The following is an 18,647-nucleotide window of genomic DNA, read 5'->3' on the forward strand; positions in this document are numbered from 1 at the left end:
CATCCCAGAGTGGAGATGTGGAGGAAAGTTGCTGATCCAAGAGTGTAGTAAGTTGATTGAGAGATTGTATTTTAGTTAAACTGATGATTACGATAGGTCTGGAAGCCCTTCTGGGCTTCCTGTGTGCTAAGCCAGTGGTGGCTGGGGATTAGTGATCAATTAAAGTGCTCTTACCCAGTCACTCCTGGCCAACAACCACCCGTTCCTGCAGCCCTTTCCTAAAAGCCCTTCTGTAGCAATAGTGCTGATGAGGCTGATGGGAAGCGGCCACCCAGCAGATGAAGCTGCAGATACAGCCTTCCTGTGCTGGACTGCTGCTTCCTGCAGAGGTGGTGGGGCACAGGCCTTTGGCTGCTTCAGAAGCCCAGGAGCTTTCTGCAAGTGCGTAGGCTGATTTTTCAAAATTCAGATTTCACATTTTTTGATTGAATTTATGCAAAATCACAGAGGGAAAGTACAGCCAATCTAATTACAGAGGCAACCCTGGAGTATCTAATTCCATTCATTAAACTGACCATAGAATGCTCCTGCTGCGCTGTTCATAGCAGAGAACAAAAGTGCTCTATTGCTACTTAAAAAAATCACTCAGCTGGGTGAGTGCTCAGGTCTCAGCTTCTTATATGATGGAGACGTTGAGCTTGCAGAGAAAGTTTAGCGTCAATTTAGCTTGTGTATCCTCAGGAGTACAAACCTCTGTTAAAAATAGCATTAAAGAGATTCCTAGATGAAAAAGAGATTAATAGGTGATTTTTGTTTTTCAAGAGGCAATGACTCTGGAGAATGTTTACCACACATTCAGTGTTCCAGGCTTTGTGACGACTGAGACATTTCTGAGAAAACATTCATAGCAAGCCCAGGAGAGCAAGTGAATCCCCTGGCAGGGCAGCCGAGAGAACAGCGTATGCTGAAGGATGACAGACAGAAGGGGATTTTGGGGAGAGGATGAAATTCCATAAGCCGAGCTCCGCCGCTAACCCTTTTGCTAACAGCTGATTCCAACTTCTCAGACCAACCAAGAAAGAGAGAAAGAAAAGATGAAAAGAGGAAATATAGGAAAAGGAAATGAAAAGAGCTTTATTAGTAAGGTTCTTCTCCTGCCTGACCCAATTATCAGATTTTGCATTTAAGTTTAAGACAGTAGATCAAACAACAAGAGCCACTTTGTACTTTTGCCAGGAGACCATATGATATCTCTCAGTGACTCTCCTGCATGCCAGAAATAAGAAACTGTGCCTCCAAGTTAGTTTGTCTTACATATGGTGCAATGTGCAAAAAATAGCAAAATTCATAAATGACTGCACTCATGGATGATGTCCAGGATTTATGGCACTTTATCAGCTAGGGTAGGGGGAGAACTAGGAAAAGGAAAATCTAATTATAAGTTTCCACAAATAAGCTAAAAAGGAATGAGAACTGAAAGAATGTCCAAAGGCTGGTGTCATGCTAAGTTAGCAAAAGCAATCCATTAGTTATTTTGAATGAGCAGCTTACAATGTTCAGGTCCAAGTCTGCTCTGGGTATTTGGGTATTTTTGCATGGATGAACAATCTGTTATAGAAATTAATCTGAAAACACCCAAAATGAATTATAGCAGCTATAGTACTGTGATACCTTATAAATGCTGAGGTCTGTATCTCCTTGAAACCCTTTCTCTAGGTTGCAGCATTTCATATTCTGGGTATTTCAAGGCCTAAGTAGGATTTGTGCACTGAATGAGATAGGATGCCTTGAAAAGTGGTTGTCCTTCCCTTCATCTTTTCTTCAGCAGTACTTTTGGTAATGCTGGCAAGCACTGAAACCCCTTCCACTCTGCACCAAGGGGGGGAGTGCTCGTTGCTCTGCCATGATGTCTGGCAGTTCATAAAATAGCATATGCTGCTTTCACTTGTGCAAACAAAAGCAAAGAACTGCAAGTTAACAGTGCTTAAGCATATCCCTTTAAACAAAAACAGAGGCAAATATTTCTGAGAGATTTTATGATAGGCTCTTCTGAAGATGAGGTTACTCACCTCCCACAAGAGATGCACTTGATTTTAATGCCTGTACTTATTTTTCACCAGCTGATTGTGACACTTTGGCACATTTGTTTCCAAGATATTTTTAGTTTTGATGCATTTCATTAACACCTGTGTTTCTGAGAACAGTTCCAGCTTTGTTTTCAGGAGACAACTGTAATCTTGCATTTATTATCCCCTTTGGGCTGGAAGCCACTTCTAATGGACTTTATTATTATCCACTACATTCCTCAGTAGGAAACATCTAGTCTGAACTTGGCTGTCTTGGTTCTAAACTTGTTCCACAGCTAGCCTCTTTGGAAACAGAGGCTAGGACTTTTTGTCCTCCTGTTTTGCCTACTAAGTCTCACTGGAGTTTAAATATGCAGTTTCTTTGCTCTGTCTGCATTAACCAACAAAGATAACAAAGCCTTCTTGTTTTTATAATTTCCCTTTACACAGATGTGTACACAAATAGTTATGGACAGCCATCTTGCTTTAACTAGATTGCATGTAGCCACTCGTATTCCAAATGTTTTTGCATTCTATTTTCTCCTCCTCTAGGTTAACAGAAAAGACTGTGCATGTGTTTGTGTTGGTAGAAGAAGAATGAAAGAGTTCTATAGAGGTCTATAAATTCATAAATACAGTGAAGAAGGTGAATGAAAAAATAATTCACTATTTCTCACTGCACATGACCAGAAAGTTATCAGGTAGCTTTTTTGTAATGACCTAAGGCAGGACATTTTCATATAGCTTAAGTCATGGAACTTCTGCCACAGGATGCTGTAAAGGCAAAATTAGAAATTAATTCAAAGGAGTTTAAGCATCTTCACAAAGAATATGCTTGATGGACCCATGGAAGAAAAGGTATGTTACATGTCTACTAAGCACAATAGTCTATGTGCAGTTTTAATCCCAAGAAATCCCTACACTGATGACTTCTGGAAGCTGTGAAGGGCCACGAGTACCAAGTCCTACATATCTTCCACAACCATATACTACTGACCATTGATGGAGACAAGATGACCCTGTGGTGTCACCCCACATATTTATTTTTACAACTTTGAACAGTAGGAAGGGGCAAGACAGACGTGATGTACAGGGTGAGACAACCTCTCACGCATCAGTGAAGCTGTAAAGAGCAGTCCCACTCTTTAGCTTAGAGTCAGAGGTTGCCCAAGGAGGGAAAATCTTTATTTTCCTTTTCAGTAATCTAAAAGACTGTCTGTGCACATTGGGTTTTGCATGAACTCCTTTAGTTTTGCCCTTGCTGGAACAAAGATGATCATCACATCACAGCTGGGAAACTTTCCCCTTACCTCACATCAGCTAAACTAATGGGGAGAAGTTTTGTCTCCCAATGACTGATCTTGAAGGAGTCTTCTTGGAGGGGTATTCACACCTTGGCAGATGGGCTGGCATCAGCCTTGATGGGAAATGGCATGTGAACCCTGGAGGCTGAGATGATGTTCACCCTTTCTCACCACTGCTTTCCTGAGCTGGAAGCAGATGTCTGGGAGAAGGTGTGTGCATGCATGGGTAAGAGTACTGCAAATCACTCCCCTTAAACCAAACAGAGCTCTACAGCTGAGGTCTGGGAGCTGCTGTTTACAGATTAAGGTATCCTGGAATGATGTGGAAAGCTGTTCCTCTCCATTCACCCTGTGGGTACCATTATGCGGGGCTGTTATTTCACTGTCAGGATGACTGATAACTAACAGTGTTTGATTCCTTGCAAGTCAGTATAGATTATAGCCTTTGCTCTTAATCCAGTACCAACCCGCTCTGTTTTCTTTCCACCTCATCCATAGTGGCATCAACACTGATGTGGGTCCGGGAAGGAAACGATTTTTCTTGGAAAGATTTTGGCTAGTCCATGACAGCTTCTTGTGTTGCAGAGTTTTGTGTTTCTTGGTTAAAAGCATGCTCATCATTTGCCTTTTTTTTTAATCTCCTTTTTTCATAAGCCACGTTTGAATAAGGAAACACAAATATATAAAAAACAGCTGTTGAAATGTAATTAAAGAACAGACGGGGCCTTCTGCCAGGTCTTCTGAGAGAAATGAGAGCTTGCTCATTACTTGAACCTTCTTCTGTACCCCGCCCAAGCACTAGGATGCCTCGCTACTGAAAGCAATCTCTGCTTGCCTACTGGGAATAGACAAAAGCAGATACACAGTGTGCATTAGCGGCACTCCTGTCATGTGATTGGCTTCAGTTTGATCAAAGGAGAAGTAAATTACATTTTCATTTATACTAAACAACAAGGCTGCTTTCTTCCAAAGCAAATGCTGAGGAATCCATTGCATAAAGGAAGCCATACAGTGCCCTCTCTCTGTTTGATGTTTCACAGTGACTTCAGAGCTGCAGAGAGCAAAGCATGAAATGTCCCATGATATCTGGAGAAGTAAGGATAGCTGGCATCTTTCTATACCATAAACCCAGTTCTCGGGTGGTTAGCCACAGAAATGTTCATTCACTTGAGGATAGTTCTTTCTCTGAATCTTGTATCTCTAGAAAGTCTGTGTGAGAGTAGATAATCGTGTTGGACTACTAGGAACTGATTTACATAACCCCACTAGGTATCCAGTGCCCTCTGAGATGCCTTAAGGAGTCCAGGATGTCCACCTGGTGACAGCAGACATCCTATGGGACCCATGGAGGACCCTCACCATAGGGCAGCCATGCTAAGCAGCAACTGGAGGCCATCTGGAAAACCCTATGGAATCTCAAATAACACCAGATGCCTATGAGTGGGCAACAGAATCAAGACCCTGGTGGCATTAGGAAATATATATTTAGGGACACCCATCACAAAGAGTAATTCATAACCCTGTTAGTCCTTGCAAAAAGAATGCAGGCTTTGGCATTTACTCAATTAGACAGCATGTAGTCACTGACAGCTACATATCACTGCCTGTTGATCAGAACTGAAACTTTCTGCCTACAGTTCAGGGATCAAAGAAATGAAGGTTAGCCTTAAGAAAGATCAGAATACAATTTGCAGAATCAATGGAAAGAAATCTGGAAGAACTAGCATATGGCTGAACTGCACATTGTGGATGTAAGAGCAGACTTTAGGAGCTGTAAGGAAAAGGTAGGCTCATCTAAACCATGAAAGTGGAAGAGAACTTACATGAAATTTTTCTAAATATGTCTCAAGTTATCCGTAAAACAACTTTCTGCAAGAATCCCCAATTCTCTCTTGGGCAAAACAAAACGACTGAGAGGGAAAGCCAGTGTTACAACATTTCATGACTGCTTTGCATTTATAGCAGTGCAACACAGAGTTTTATGTTGTGAATATGCACACGTGTATATTTATCTATTGACAGATGCTGTGCATTTCTCTGGTCTGCTCCAAAAGTCTTGGCTGCTACAGTCAATACACTGAACTTGAAAAGGCCAAGGAAATTCAAAAAACAAGGTAATTTCTGGAAACAATAACGCCTCCAAAGAAACAGGGCTGAAACTCAAAATGAAGCAATCTGGAATTTTATTCCTGTTTAATGTTGTCTTCCAAGCTTACCTCTAATATTCCAGAGGGAACAGTTTTTCTCATGACTGATGGAAACTTAAGTCTCTTCATAGGAAGGGTTTCCCTTCCAGAAATTAAAAAAAAAAAGGTATCAGACAACACAACACTGTGCCAAAGAACAGATTTTTCCAAAGATTTGTATGGAATAATCACTTTGTTTTACATGGCAGACAAAATCTCCACTGAAAAGAAAACACAAAGATGTGGAAAATGCACAAACTGGACTTACAGGTTTAAGAGCCAACTGACGTTACATCTGCAGAGTTGGAAACCTAGAATTACTCATATGCTAATAACTGAAGACTCAAATATAGGCAGTGAAATGTGAATACATCAGAAACCTTAGGATTAAATGTAACCAAAAGGTTAAACGGTACAGTGTGGGTGTCATTAGAAAGATGCAAAGGTGAATTTTGCTGGGAAATGTCAATGGCTCGTGAGATCGCACAGAGGCAGTGCCCTCCTTCCAACACCATTTCCACAATATAAGCCATAGAGTAGTTTTGCCTTTTACTTAAAATGTTTACAGTTAAATGTAAAGAGCTAGGTCCTTAACAAGGACAAGTCAACAAGTTTCCATCCTAGTAGCTGGAACATGGCACAATAGCATCCTGCCTCATTCAGTAAAGGTATGAAATAAGTTCAACTACTTCCAAGCCACCAGGAAATCCAGATTTTATGTGCAGAGCTCTGCCTCTAAGAGTGGCAGGAATAATATGACTTACAGATTTATCTCTCCTAGGAAAAGCATGGAAGTTTTCCGTTTACACCAAGGCTAAATTTTGCTGCTTAGGCACCTTGTAATAGCCTTACCATGTATGCACACAGGGAAATGAGAACCTTTTCCCCTAAGGCTGTGACTCTTGTACTAAAAGATACAGTGCAAAACTTTGGTCTGTCTCTCTCCAGTCTTCCCATGAAAAGATTGCCTACAGCTGGAAGCTGGCAACTGTGTAAAACCAAAAAATACCTTCCCAGCCCCTATTCAGCATTCACTGGTGTGTGACTGTGTTAATATTGATTCATTCAGAGCCGCATATAGAACTTTCTCTTATGGAGTGAATTTGCAGTAGATCTTTAAGTGTTCTGCAAACAAGGCAAGTATCATTATCTCTACACATGGGAAACTGAGTTATAGGAAGGGGGATCTTATCTGCCCAAAGTTATCCACCAGCTGATTAAAACCAGACTATATCTGTGAATATGTGTTATTCAACAGTAGCAGAACTTGATCCTTTAGAATGTGTTTTCAGGAATGGATTTATGGAGGCAAGAGAAGAAAATTATCATGGGCTCGTTCCTGCAAAGGTGTTGAGCTCTCTGACTCCAGCCCTCAACAGTGCTTAAGAACAAACCTGACTTTAAGAAAGTGAGTTGTCCCTTTGACTTCTGTGACACATAATGATGTGCTGAAAGTTAAACATGTGCTTACACATGTGCTTTTGCAGGACTGAGCCCTTTATTAGTCACCAGTGCACTGCTAGACATTCTGCAGATTGAGAAAAAACCCAGTTCAAACCACGGCAAGCTTACTGATGGATGCATGGGCTGGAGGGATTCTCACAACTGCTGAGTGAATAATGAAATCCAAACTGGCAGGGTGTAAAGCTGCACACATCAGAGTTCAATTCAGAGAGTAGTCCAGTGTACAAAATAATTTCAAAGCGCAATTGCTACCTGCCTTGTCGGATGCAGTGAGACCTGAAACCACAAGGAAGAGCAAGAATTAAGAAGGTATTAAGAAAACCCTCTTTCCAAGGACTTGGAGCTCCCATTTGTTTGTGCCAGAGACACAGGGCTTAAATTAGTTTTCTTCCGGCACAGATGTGCTAAGAGGGGAAGAAGGAGGCAGGAAACAGCCTATTTATTTAGATCAGACATCATCTGCCCTCTGGACATGATTTGGAGAGTTAGGTGAGGACGAAGAGCAATGCTGGCAGAATTAATGTTCACAGATGTGTGGCTGCACAGCCCAGAGCCTCCAGGACCCAGAACTCATGGGCATCCCCACTGCTCAGTTATGGCAGGGAGGTCCCCTCCATCACTGTGACCACGTGCTCTGCAGACCCCCAGCCAGCTTGATGCAGTCCTTTCCCAAGCATGACCTGAGTCACAGAGGATACCAAAACGGAATTGTATGGGATATGTTGAACATTGACCCAATACCCAAAATAAAATGCCCCCCTCCTGCTGCTTGCTGTCCCTCCTTTCCACAGCCTGGAGGAGGGCTCTGAGAGGGAGTGGGTCCTGCAGCACAACCCCAGGCCAGCACATCTGGGCCTGGGAAGCACACTGCCAACGGCACCAGCCAGGACTCCTGGCTGGGCTGGGATTATGCTCTAATCAGGCACAGACAACACTTTTGCACATTACTAGCACTCCAGCAGCAAGTGCTGACACCATTATTAGTGTGCATAATTCTCCCCAGTGTGGTTGTTGCCTTTCATTTAGTTTTATTTTCTCTCGTGACTAACTGATTGACTGACTGACTGACTGCTTAAATGCTCTTAATGAGGCTCACATGTGATGCAGCCTGGGTGGGGAGGTTTGGTTACTTATCCCAGTGTTGTGGAGCAGCACAACATTTAAACAGGGGCTACTTAATGTCTTAAATTTCATATATTCCATAGCACAAGGCTAAGATTCGTGCATAGAATAAACCTACTCTGATTTGCAGGGAAAGAAATGTGTATTTCTATGCCACAGATTAGTCTTTCCTACCAAGAGCATGTGTGTCAGAACAATGTTAGCTACCAGCTGGAAGTGAGTCCTGAGCCTCTGATTTTGGGTAGAAAAGCCCTGGCTCCAGAGGACCCTTTTGGCCAGCTTACTGCAAGGCAGCCACAATGCATTCATAGAAAGGAGAAGGAAAAAAAGCAGGAAGAGAAGAAAAAGCCTAAAGAGAGGAAAAATTTACAGGCGTAGCTTTGTACCAACAGAGTTTATTTGCTCTGCTACCTTTTAAGTACAAGCAAGCTCTGTGCAGAAGTCTGCATGGAAAAACTCCTATGGGGCACCCCATCCAGAGGGAGAGGTTGAAAAACCAGTGTAGGCTTATCACAGCCTGCCCAGGGTGATGGGAAAATCAGGACTGGCTGGAATACCTTCGTGGCCATATCATAGGCGCACAGACTCCTTTCTCCTCCTACCCCTAGCAGTGTCCCCAGCATGCAAAAGAGAGACTTGGAGGCAGTAGCAAATGATGTGCACAAAGTCCCCAGACCTCGCTCCTCATTGCTTTTTGCTCTATTTTTTCCCAGGGAAATGGGAAGTGGGATCAGCACTCCTGAGTGGGAATAATGCCATTCTCCTGGTGGGAAAAGAGAAACCCTGAAAGCTGTCAGAAATCACAAAAAACCTAAAGAAATTTTTTTTAAATAAATAAAAATCCACAATCCCTCCCTGTAAGCCCCTTAGAATACTGTCACAGGTAAGATGCAATGAAGGCAGTGAAAACAAACGGATTGAGGTGATTTCTTAGTACTGAGAATAACCTCCAATAAGCTGCAAGCTACTTGCCACTGTTTTGGATGGTCAAGTTTGCTTAGGCGAGACGCAATTATTCTTACAGCATTACCATTTTCTGAAGCACACTGCCAACAGCAGGTATAACAGGCTCAATGGCAGAGGTCCCACAGCATTCGCCCCACTACAGCAGAGTGACCCTGCCTGCTGCTGCTGGCCTTCATCACGCTTTGAACTTGAGTCAGTGCCAGACTGAGAAGTTTTGTTTAGTCCAGGCTGGCTGTCCCGCAGGTTCCCTGCTGAGCAAGGGCCAGGCCAGACACAGTCAGGTCTTTGTTTGATGAACTGCTGCCTAAAGATGGAATTAAATCCCGTTTAGTCTGCTCTGTGGCCACAGCCTGTGTCCCTACTGTTTCAGAGGGCAGCCATGTACAGGACAGGGAGGGCTGGCACGCTGCATGGCAGCCCCTGTGACCTTCTGGCCAGCTGAGCTGCACTCAAGGTTGTCCTGCTGGGGGCTCCCAAAGGAAAGAGCAAAGGACAGTAAATCCATCCCCAAAAAAGCAAAACAGCAACACTGAAACCAACCCTCATCTCAAACTTCTGTTAAACCTTGGGAATATGGAAGCTGCAGAGAGGGGAGGGGAGCGGGAAAAAATCTGGAGGTTGAAGTTGCTGTGGTTCAGTTATGGGTTTTGAGGTTATCCTCCTGGAAAACGAGCACACTGAGCACCTCTGCTCTCACCAATCCCACTGCCATCACATTATGCCAGGCTGCACAATGTGATGATGCTCAGATGACACCCCTGTGTTACAATCCTTCCCTGTGCTTGACTGGTGAGTTGTAAATGCCGCTCTTTGCCAGGCCAATGAGGTGGAAGGTGCTGATTTAATGCTGTAGGAATGTGCTTTGGATAAAGATCAATATAAACGTTTACTTCTGGGTGTGGGAGCTCAGGTTAGGAGCTGGCTCCTTCCAGAAGAATACCAAGTCCTGACTTATAGCCTGGTGGATGCATCACCGGTTGATGACCGGGGGTGGGGGATTGCCTTTGGAAACTCCCACACCAGAGGAGGGAATCCCCACTTCCTTTCAAGTGAATCTAAAAAACATTTGGGGACCCAGTTCGGTTGAGAACATGTTGCTTCAGCAGCAAGCTGAAAGTTTCTGCTTGATGCTCCCATTGAAACAAATCAAAACAAGGAGTGTTTGCACTCCAACACATGCTACAACCACTGCTCCTGTCTGCTTATAAACCCGTGACTTTTTTTGCTAGGATTTTGCTCTGGATTTAATCTTCCCACTACACTTTGGATTTTTGCTTTCCAACTTGTTATGGTTTTGCTAATCTCAAATCTGTATCAAAGCCTGTGGAAGAGTCCCTCGCATAAGCCCTAGCTGAAAGCATTCTTTCTGTGTCACTTCTTGCTGCCTTTAACACTGGCAGTGGTTGCCACCGGTAAACGTTACTTGACACAAATTACACTGCATTTTCTCTGCTAGGTAATGGAAAAAAACATAACCACAGCCTTTAGGAGATTTTTCTACTGTGGGTTTCCTAGACATGAGTAGGTGGCACTCTAGTTAGGCATTTCATTTCAAAAACCAGCATGAAGCTTCAGTGAGATCCATCTCCAGTACCTGCTCAAGCCATGAGCTCAGTATCAGGCTTGTAAAGAACTACCAATTAAAGACAATGTTAAGGAATAACTAACATGTGAATAATGTCTGCTTCCCAAACAGACTCCTGGGAGCTCAGCAGCTCCTGAGAGCAGTACAATGAGATGCTGGGTGAGAGATCCACCTTCAGATTTCTGAAGGAAAGTGTATCCTTCAGGGACCACTAGGGGAGCTTTCTGGAGCCGAACCAAGACCAGATTTCAGTCTGGCATGCAGTCTTAAGGAAAAGCAATAGAGAAAACAACACCTTGCAGAAGGTTTAGGGCTTGTTCACATAATATAATAATAGTAATAATAACGTGTGGCTCTACATCAGGATGGCCCTTCAGTTTTTGTTCTCCAAACCTAGATCAGCCTCTGAAGTTCCTGCTTTAGTGCTTGGATATGGAAAGCAAGGCTTTTTGGACAATAAATGACTGCCTCACAAGGAACACAGTGTGCAGTACATGTGCAGGCACTCAAACAAAAATGCAAATACAACTCTACAGTCTCCAGCTATTCCGGTCTGAAATAATTGCCAGAAAATAACTCCGTTTAGTGAAAACAAAAAAGATGCTGCTGCTCAAGACATTCTCTTAACGAGCTGTTTGCAAAATCACTTGCTTTTTGCATAACTGAGGAGAACATCTACATGACCTTCATGCAGACAGACCCCAATCCTCTGCCCTACTCAGGGCAGCCTGGACATAAACCTCCTCCAGCCTGGAAGGGTCTGAAGGGCATCCTCAGTCACTTGGTGGGCCACACAGCTCCAGGCCAATTAATGTGGACCTATGGCTACCCTGGCCAGAGCTGACTTCAGCCAGCTGAGAGCAGGGAAAAGTCAACGTGGGGTTGTGCAGCAGCAGGTCAGAGCAGGGCATTGCAACCCAGCAGTGTGAGAGCTTTGTTCCCCAAGGAGCTTGGGAACAACCTTTGGTTCAGGATAAATGTGAAGACAGCAGTCAGTTCCTTTAGGGTTGAAATAAGAGGATCCCAAAGCCAACAGAGGAGGGACTACGTGAGACAGAGTGATAGCAGGGTGCTGCAAAGAGAAAACCCACAGCAGCTTTCAACATGGCTTGGGCTGAGAGAGGCTTGGAGCCACCTTCAAAGAAACCATTGTCTGTTTGATTCTTGCCACCTTCAGGGAAACAAGGCTTTGCACAGTGTTTGTAAACAAACAGGATTACAGCAAACAAATATTGGGCTCCAACACCAGCATCTATTCCTACCAGAAACCCCCTCAAGGCCCCTGGCTGCCATTCTTCCCACCCAGTTCAGAAAGAAGGGAAGAAAATCTGCACCACCAATGTCAGCTTGGTTGTGCTTAGCAAGAATGATTCTCATCAGGTGAACAACCATGAGGACCAAGGTCCTTCTCAATAGCGAAGCCACAGAGCTGCCTACATATCATTGCCACTCTTACCCATCATCAAAACCTCCTGCAGAGTCTTCTCCTAGTCTGTAAAGCTGCATTAAAGCACTGAGCTAAGATGTCTCAGAGGGGAGCCTGCTTCCCTACCAAGAAACTCAAGATCTCCAGCCCACGCATGCCACTGCCCCTACACACTTCTCTACTCATGGCAAGACTGGCCAAATAGGCAGGCTTGCTTATAAATCAGGATGTCCAGCAGCTGTCAGAGACAGGAATCCTTCACTGAAAGCCTTCTCCTGCCAGCATTTAATTCAGGAAGCAGCCAGTCTGAGTGTTTCACCTCTCTCTAGCTGCTAGGTTATCATGTAAGGACAGAGGTATCAGCTAAGGGAGAGAGATTTAACTTGTAAAGGCACAGCAAAACCCTTCAGCTTCACCTGGAAAGCAAGTGGAACTTCAGCCAAAATATTGTTCTGATGTACCTGGGTAAAAGCTTAATAAACTCTACTAATATCCTATAACAAAAAAGGGTGCATCCAAAAGCATTTTCATAATTTTTGAAAGTATTAAGAAAACTTTATCTACTCTCATTAAGCATTGAAGGATTTTTTTTAATTTTTATTTTTATAAATACAAAGAAAATTAAAATCATCTGGAGTCTAAAATAGCTCTTTAACACAGACTGTTTTGGGTATGAAATCTATAAGCTTTACAAAATTCATCCTGTACTACTCACTGAGATGGACTGATCAAAGAAGTTCAGATGACTCAGACTTCTTCCTTTCCTTCAAAAGAAATGGCTGGCCACAAAATATCTTCTGTTTTCTATGAACAATTGGTTGGTCATCCTCTCTTGTAGCCAGTAGGTTATTAATATATATACTGCAGTCACCCTGCTAATGAGCTTGCACTAATGGAAATGCATTTTGGGTCTGGTTTATGAGATCATATCGCAAAGCACAAGGGTAGACTGGAAAGCACCAAAAAATTGTAGATAACTGCCAGCTTCTCTGTAAACCTCTGCCACTGGCTTGCGTTAAACATGTCTCAGACTTTGTATAACAACTTCAATGTAATCGAGAACATGCACTTTGAAGTCCATGAGTTATTTCAGACCAAAGTCTTCAGTGGACACCAGGGCAAGGTAGTTTGCCTCATTTTCAAAGCGTGGTATAATTAATTCCTCATTTACCCCTCTGATAATTCCTCTGCAAACAAGATCTGGCATGGGAGGAGAGGGGCTAAAGCTATTACAGTATAAGAGACTGATTAAAACAACTAGGCAGTTTCCAGGTCAGCACTGCTCATACCTACATCACTGGAGAAAACGTGGTAATTTTGGACAGTACTTTGTAGCAAATAGCCGACTCCTCAAATAGCTACCACAATCACCTCAACACACACATAAAAAATAGATTCGAATTTACGCTGTATCTCTTCCTATTTCAATGTAAAAGTTGAAAGAACAGCCACCAGCAAACTATGGAAATAAGTTAAAAAATTTTAGGGTGAAAGTACAGTTTCCACAGCAGTGTGGTTAATTGCTGTAGTCCACCACACCTAATAACATAGGTATGGCTAATTGTCTAAGACATTTTTATAGTCTGCTGATTAATTGATGGTAAATTCATTCCCCTTTTTCTAGGGTTTCCTAAAACTACTCTCTTGAAAATAAGAATGTTTGTTTATGAGAATGCAGATAATACTACTTACTGATACATTGTACATATATTTCATTGCTAGAAAAGCTATCATCTTCTAAATAGCTCTGAACTTCCTTTGAGCTAAAAAATCCCACAATTCCCACCATGCAATGGAAGTTTTGTTTTGCTCTCTTCTGTAACATTTAAAAAATAGCAAGTGCAGAGAAATTATTTTCTAACTATGTGAGTGAGCCTATTGCACTAAGATATGGAAATAAGTTCTACTAAAACTAAGCAAACTAAGATTTACAAGTTGATCATACTGTTTGCACAGTTCTGGATGGGGTGCTGTGGCCAGGGTTTAAGATGGAGGTGCCAAATCTTTTCACGCAGGCCATTCACATGGCAGGTCTAGCCCTCCTGATGCGGGGAGTGCTGGGGAGCTCATGGGCAACCCCAGTCTGTGACAACTCGAGCCCAGTTCTGGAGGCTCAAGAACTGTGTTTGTTTCAGATAAGGATTTTGGCAAACGTGGATGACAAGATGCTGACAGCTCACTTATCATCTACCAGTGATGCTCCTGTTGATATCAGCTGATTTATGAAAGCTGGGGGGAAAATGTATCCCAAACGAGATGCTCTCTAGGACTGCTGGCACTGAACAGGACATATTTCTAATGTCACTTTTTTTGTTTGTAAGAAAGCTGCCCAAATTGTAACCAAAGTTGCACGCTGACAGCAATTCTGCAGTTCAGAAGGGCACCAATCCAAAAGATAATAGCCAGTAATGAGGGGATAAAAGTCAGAAAGCCGAACAGTGGACAGAGACAGGTTTCCTGGAAGCACACTTACAGAAACTGGAAAGCTTTTGCTGCCCAGCTATACACTCTTCAGGGTTTAGCACTCCAGCTCTATCTCCTTGGAGTAGTGGAAGTGAGTCAATTATGAAGTGATTGAGATAATTAAGTACTTTCCTAGAACTAAGAGGAACTGTCAGCCTGTGGAATCCCATACATTTCGCCTGCAGGGCAGAAGAGGTAGATGAGATAAGAGAGAAAGAAGGTGGACCCATCTTCAAGGGTTTTGCATCCTTGCCAAAGTTTCCTTTTTTTAAAAGCCAAGGGAATGCACTGGTAAGAATCCTTATGATCATCCTTTTCAAATCCTGTTTTCCCACATTTCATAGTTTTCCCAGTTGAAAGAACAATTACACATGCAACTGATCAAGGAGGACCATAAGCTAGGTCTAGATTTAGTAAGACTCCTGTGACCCTGTGGGGTAGGGCTGTATCTCTAAAAGGGCAAGATGGTAGCCCAAGGATAAGAGAGCATGGAAAATAAATGGTCAGCAATCCTAATCTACTGGTCTCAGATTCCCCAGTCATGCTGTTGTACAGCAATTTGCCTGGGTGCAAATCTTAGGGTGGGATATGTCTCACCTAATTTTAGCTTTGTCTTGTCTAAGCCAGTCTAAACTATGCTCCCTTTATAGTCACTGGAGGTTAGAAAGGCACTGCCAGAGGGTGATTCAACCTACTTATCTTAGAGACTTATCTTGTGATGGGGACAAACCCTATATGGAGGTGCACCTCTCCCTCTCTCTCCCCACATTAATCAAAGAAGAGAGAAAAGACTAACTTGAGCTGGATAGGTGAGATGAGCCCCATCCATACGTCTTGCTATTTTACAAGTCTTCCAGAGCAGCAGTCAACTTTTCCTGTGCATTTTTTTGAACTTGCAGTCTTCTGGCATGCAGATCCATAGCTCAACTTCCAGACATGCAGGACCGACATAAATCTGAAATAGTTATTATCCATTGTACATGCAAAGTCTTTTTCAGCAGCTGTACAAACTGATCTAACAGCATTAGTGTAATGACTAGGAGGCATTTGTTTTCTGACCTTCCTTTTCTAAGGCTTAACTTCATTATGGTGATTATGACTACTAATAAAACACAATAACACAACCTCTCGAACAGTAGACAATGTAATAAATTCCCCTAAAACTTCCAAAGCAATTGCACAAGGCTTTAGATATGAACCCTCCACTAGAGTCAATACAAATTACATGGCTAATGCTCCACACACTTCTTTGAAAATGTGTCCTAATTGTTTTTCCTGTCTGCAAAAGCAGTTACTGCACCCAAGTTTAATATTAAAAAGAATGACATGTCTGTGGGGGCTGAGGTGTATCCTAGGTTATGCACACAATGCCAAAATGGCAGTGAGATAGATATCTAATTCAGGGAATATATACATATGTCCCATTTTAGACCTTTTGGAGCAGTGAGACAGCTGGTAGTGAAATCACTGGTACACATGCAAGTGAGTCAGAGAGGAGAAAGGGTAATGGGAGACTCCCACAAGTGGGAAACTCGGTGGATCTAGACATAACTATGCCAAACCAATTTACAATTGCACATAGTTAAGCCATGATTTGCACTTTGATGATGAGTGAAAAAGAAGGGAAAGAGCTGCCTGTAAGACATGACTCATCCATTTCTTCTGCTTGAAAAAAAAGGGGGGAAAGAAAAAAACCCACCCTTGTGAAAGAGTGCTGCTGCATGACATCACCCATGGTAGGAATATACATGGAAATGTTTCTTGCAAGTCCCAGGGCCACAGCTCTGCTGTTAGTTGCACCCAAAGGAGCATGGCCAGCTGGGGAGTGGAACTGGCAGATGCTGAACTCCAGGCACATCCTATTTATGGGACATAGATGGACATGGAAATAACTGAGGGCCTAATTTGGTATGTTAACGTACCTGAGAAGAAATCAAACCTTTTTTTGTTTTTTTGACATGTGTGGAAAGAATGTCCTAAAGTGTTCAGGAAATCCTCCCCAGATTTGCTTTGGACAATGTTTCTGCCCTAAATAATCTGAAAGCCTTGGAAAAGTGACTGCAAAGGGGAAAGCACATCTTTCTCCTGAAAGCACAAGCAGTATTTCAGAGAGTAACTGCAAAGCCAGAAGAGATATCCTGCACTGAAACAGAGGAACTGACAAGTTCATCTTGAAATACCCGAAGTGGTTGCACTTACTTAAACAAGCATTTAGGGACAGACTCATAAATACAGCTGAAATACCAAAAAAATCCTTGGGACAGTTTCCTAAATGCCTTTGTTAAACTCAGGGTTTAGGTGCCAGCAAGTTCAGCTGGGCCATTTCATGCTGCTGCTGCTCCTTGCTATGAGGCTTTCTGAACTGGGGGTTTCTACCAGGTCCTATTGCTGGACATGAGCATGTGTGCTATGGCCAGTTACATACCAGGCAGCCACTGTGGCCACCTGGGAAATGTCCCTTTTTTTGGCAGGAGCTGCTGCAATGGGGCATCCCGGGGGGTATCCCGTTCCTTGCATGGTGGTAGCCTGTTCCCCTGCCCTGGGGCTGCCTGTGCCCTTTCCTGGTAGCACACACCAGAGGGCAGGAGGTGACCACACACAGCCCAGGGCCAGGGCTTCTGCCCTCCTTGTCCCCTTGTCCACTTTAGCATGGATTTGTAACGGAGGCAGCCTGTACCTCCCTGCACTTTTACATCCCGCATCCTTGATCCAGCTTGTAAAAATCAGACTCAAAGCTGATGAAGGCTACAGGAGTGACCCAGGTCACTGGTCTGTCCTCCACTACAGCAGCAACCACAGGGACTCCAGGGGACTAATTTCTTTTCTGGCTTTTTTCCCCAGAAACCTTCTGATCTTGAGTGAAAGCTGCCAGCCAGCCACTCCTATGCCCCGGGCTGAGCAAGGGACACCACACTAGGCAAGATATGCCACACTACACTTACACAGGGTGCCCAAGCCCATATGAACAATGCCAGCAGTGTGACCTTGTGATCATTCTCCATACCCTACGCCATACCCTAGATGTGATTTGCAGCATCAGTTGGGCAGAGATTGGTGAATGCAGAGCAAACAGGGGTTCTGGTTTACCTACAGTTATTTTCTATCCCCCAGCCTTACGGTGGTGGCCTTTTTCCTCTACAGGATTTTATGCTGTCAGACTGCATGGTAATGAGATCTTTTTAGCAGGGGTAATTTAAACTGGAAACTAAAATGAATTTTATGACAGGTCCACATCCTTGTGTATAGTCTATTCTTCTCTAAATGTGTTCTCCCCTTGCCAAAGAGTGGTGTACTGTATTCAAGGAAGTAAAATGAAACCCCTTACAGTATGGTTGGGATTTCTATTTCCAGGCACAAAACCAAAGCAAGCCGCACTTGACACTTGATACCCTGACACTGTAGGTACTATAAGAGATGTGTGTATAATCAGACCAGACCTGCTGGATAATCACTGTGGACTAAAAGGAAGGAGGGTATGGAGTGGGGGTGAAAGGGTAAGAAGGAGGTCGAGAAATGACCATGGGCCAGAGACCCAACACCATGGTGTAACAGGCAACTCATGGCTGTGGACAAGTAGAGCTATCCTTTCTGGGGAGCCAGCTGCAAGACTTAAAGATCCCCTTATGCCACAGGATACACATCAGAGCAAGAGACAGAACAAAGGTGTTGCTTTGGAGCATCCTCCATAGACTAAATTCTTACCAAAATCTCAAGGAGAACGCATGTGACATAGCTGAAATCAGAATAAGGTGGTAGGTTACTTCTACATCATAGAGACACCCACTCCCTCACACCCACTTGGAGTTTAATTATGATGACCAGTAAAGAATTATTGCTAAGAACAAAGACCAAATCTGCTTCAGAAAGTCAGAGGTGTAAGATAGTTGACCTAGGGCTAGCTTTTTTGGTTGATTTTTTTTTGTTTGTTTTAATTAAAGATGGAGCCTCTGGGTTCATTCTGGCAATTTTTTTTTCTTCTTCTTATCTTAAATATTTTCCATCAGTTGTCTTGGAAGCTTCCATGTTAATAAGAATGCTTGTGGTGTTGGCACAGGTTAGAGTAAGAAATCATCAACAATGGCACCAAAGCATTGATATAAAGCAGCATTTTTGTGGCTGTGTGAA

General features: G+C 43.2%; 1 protein-coding gene across 3 annotated transcripts in view; it reads right to left on the reverse strand.

The window, feature by feature from the left end:
* The window catches only part of RUNX1 (RUNX family transcription factor 1), a 168,436-nt gene that overhangs the window by 117,628 nt on the left and 32,161 nt on the right, over positions 1-18,647 (reverse strand). The window lies entirely within an intron of this gene.

Source organism: Pezoporus occidentalis, unplaced genomic scaffold, assembly GCF_034315485.1.
Source record: "Pezoporus occidentalis ecotype Australia unplaced genomic scaffold, CSIRO_AGI_Poc_V1 ctg24, whole genome shotgun sequence".
Taxonomy (NCBI): Eukaryota; Metazoa; Chordata; class Aves; order Psittaciformes; family Psittacidae; genus Pezoporus; species Pezoporus occidentalis.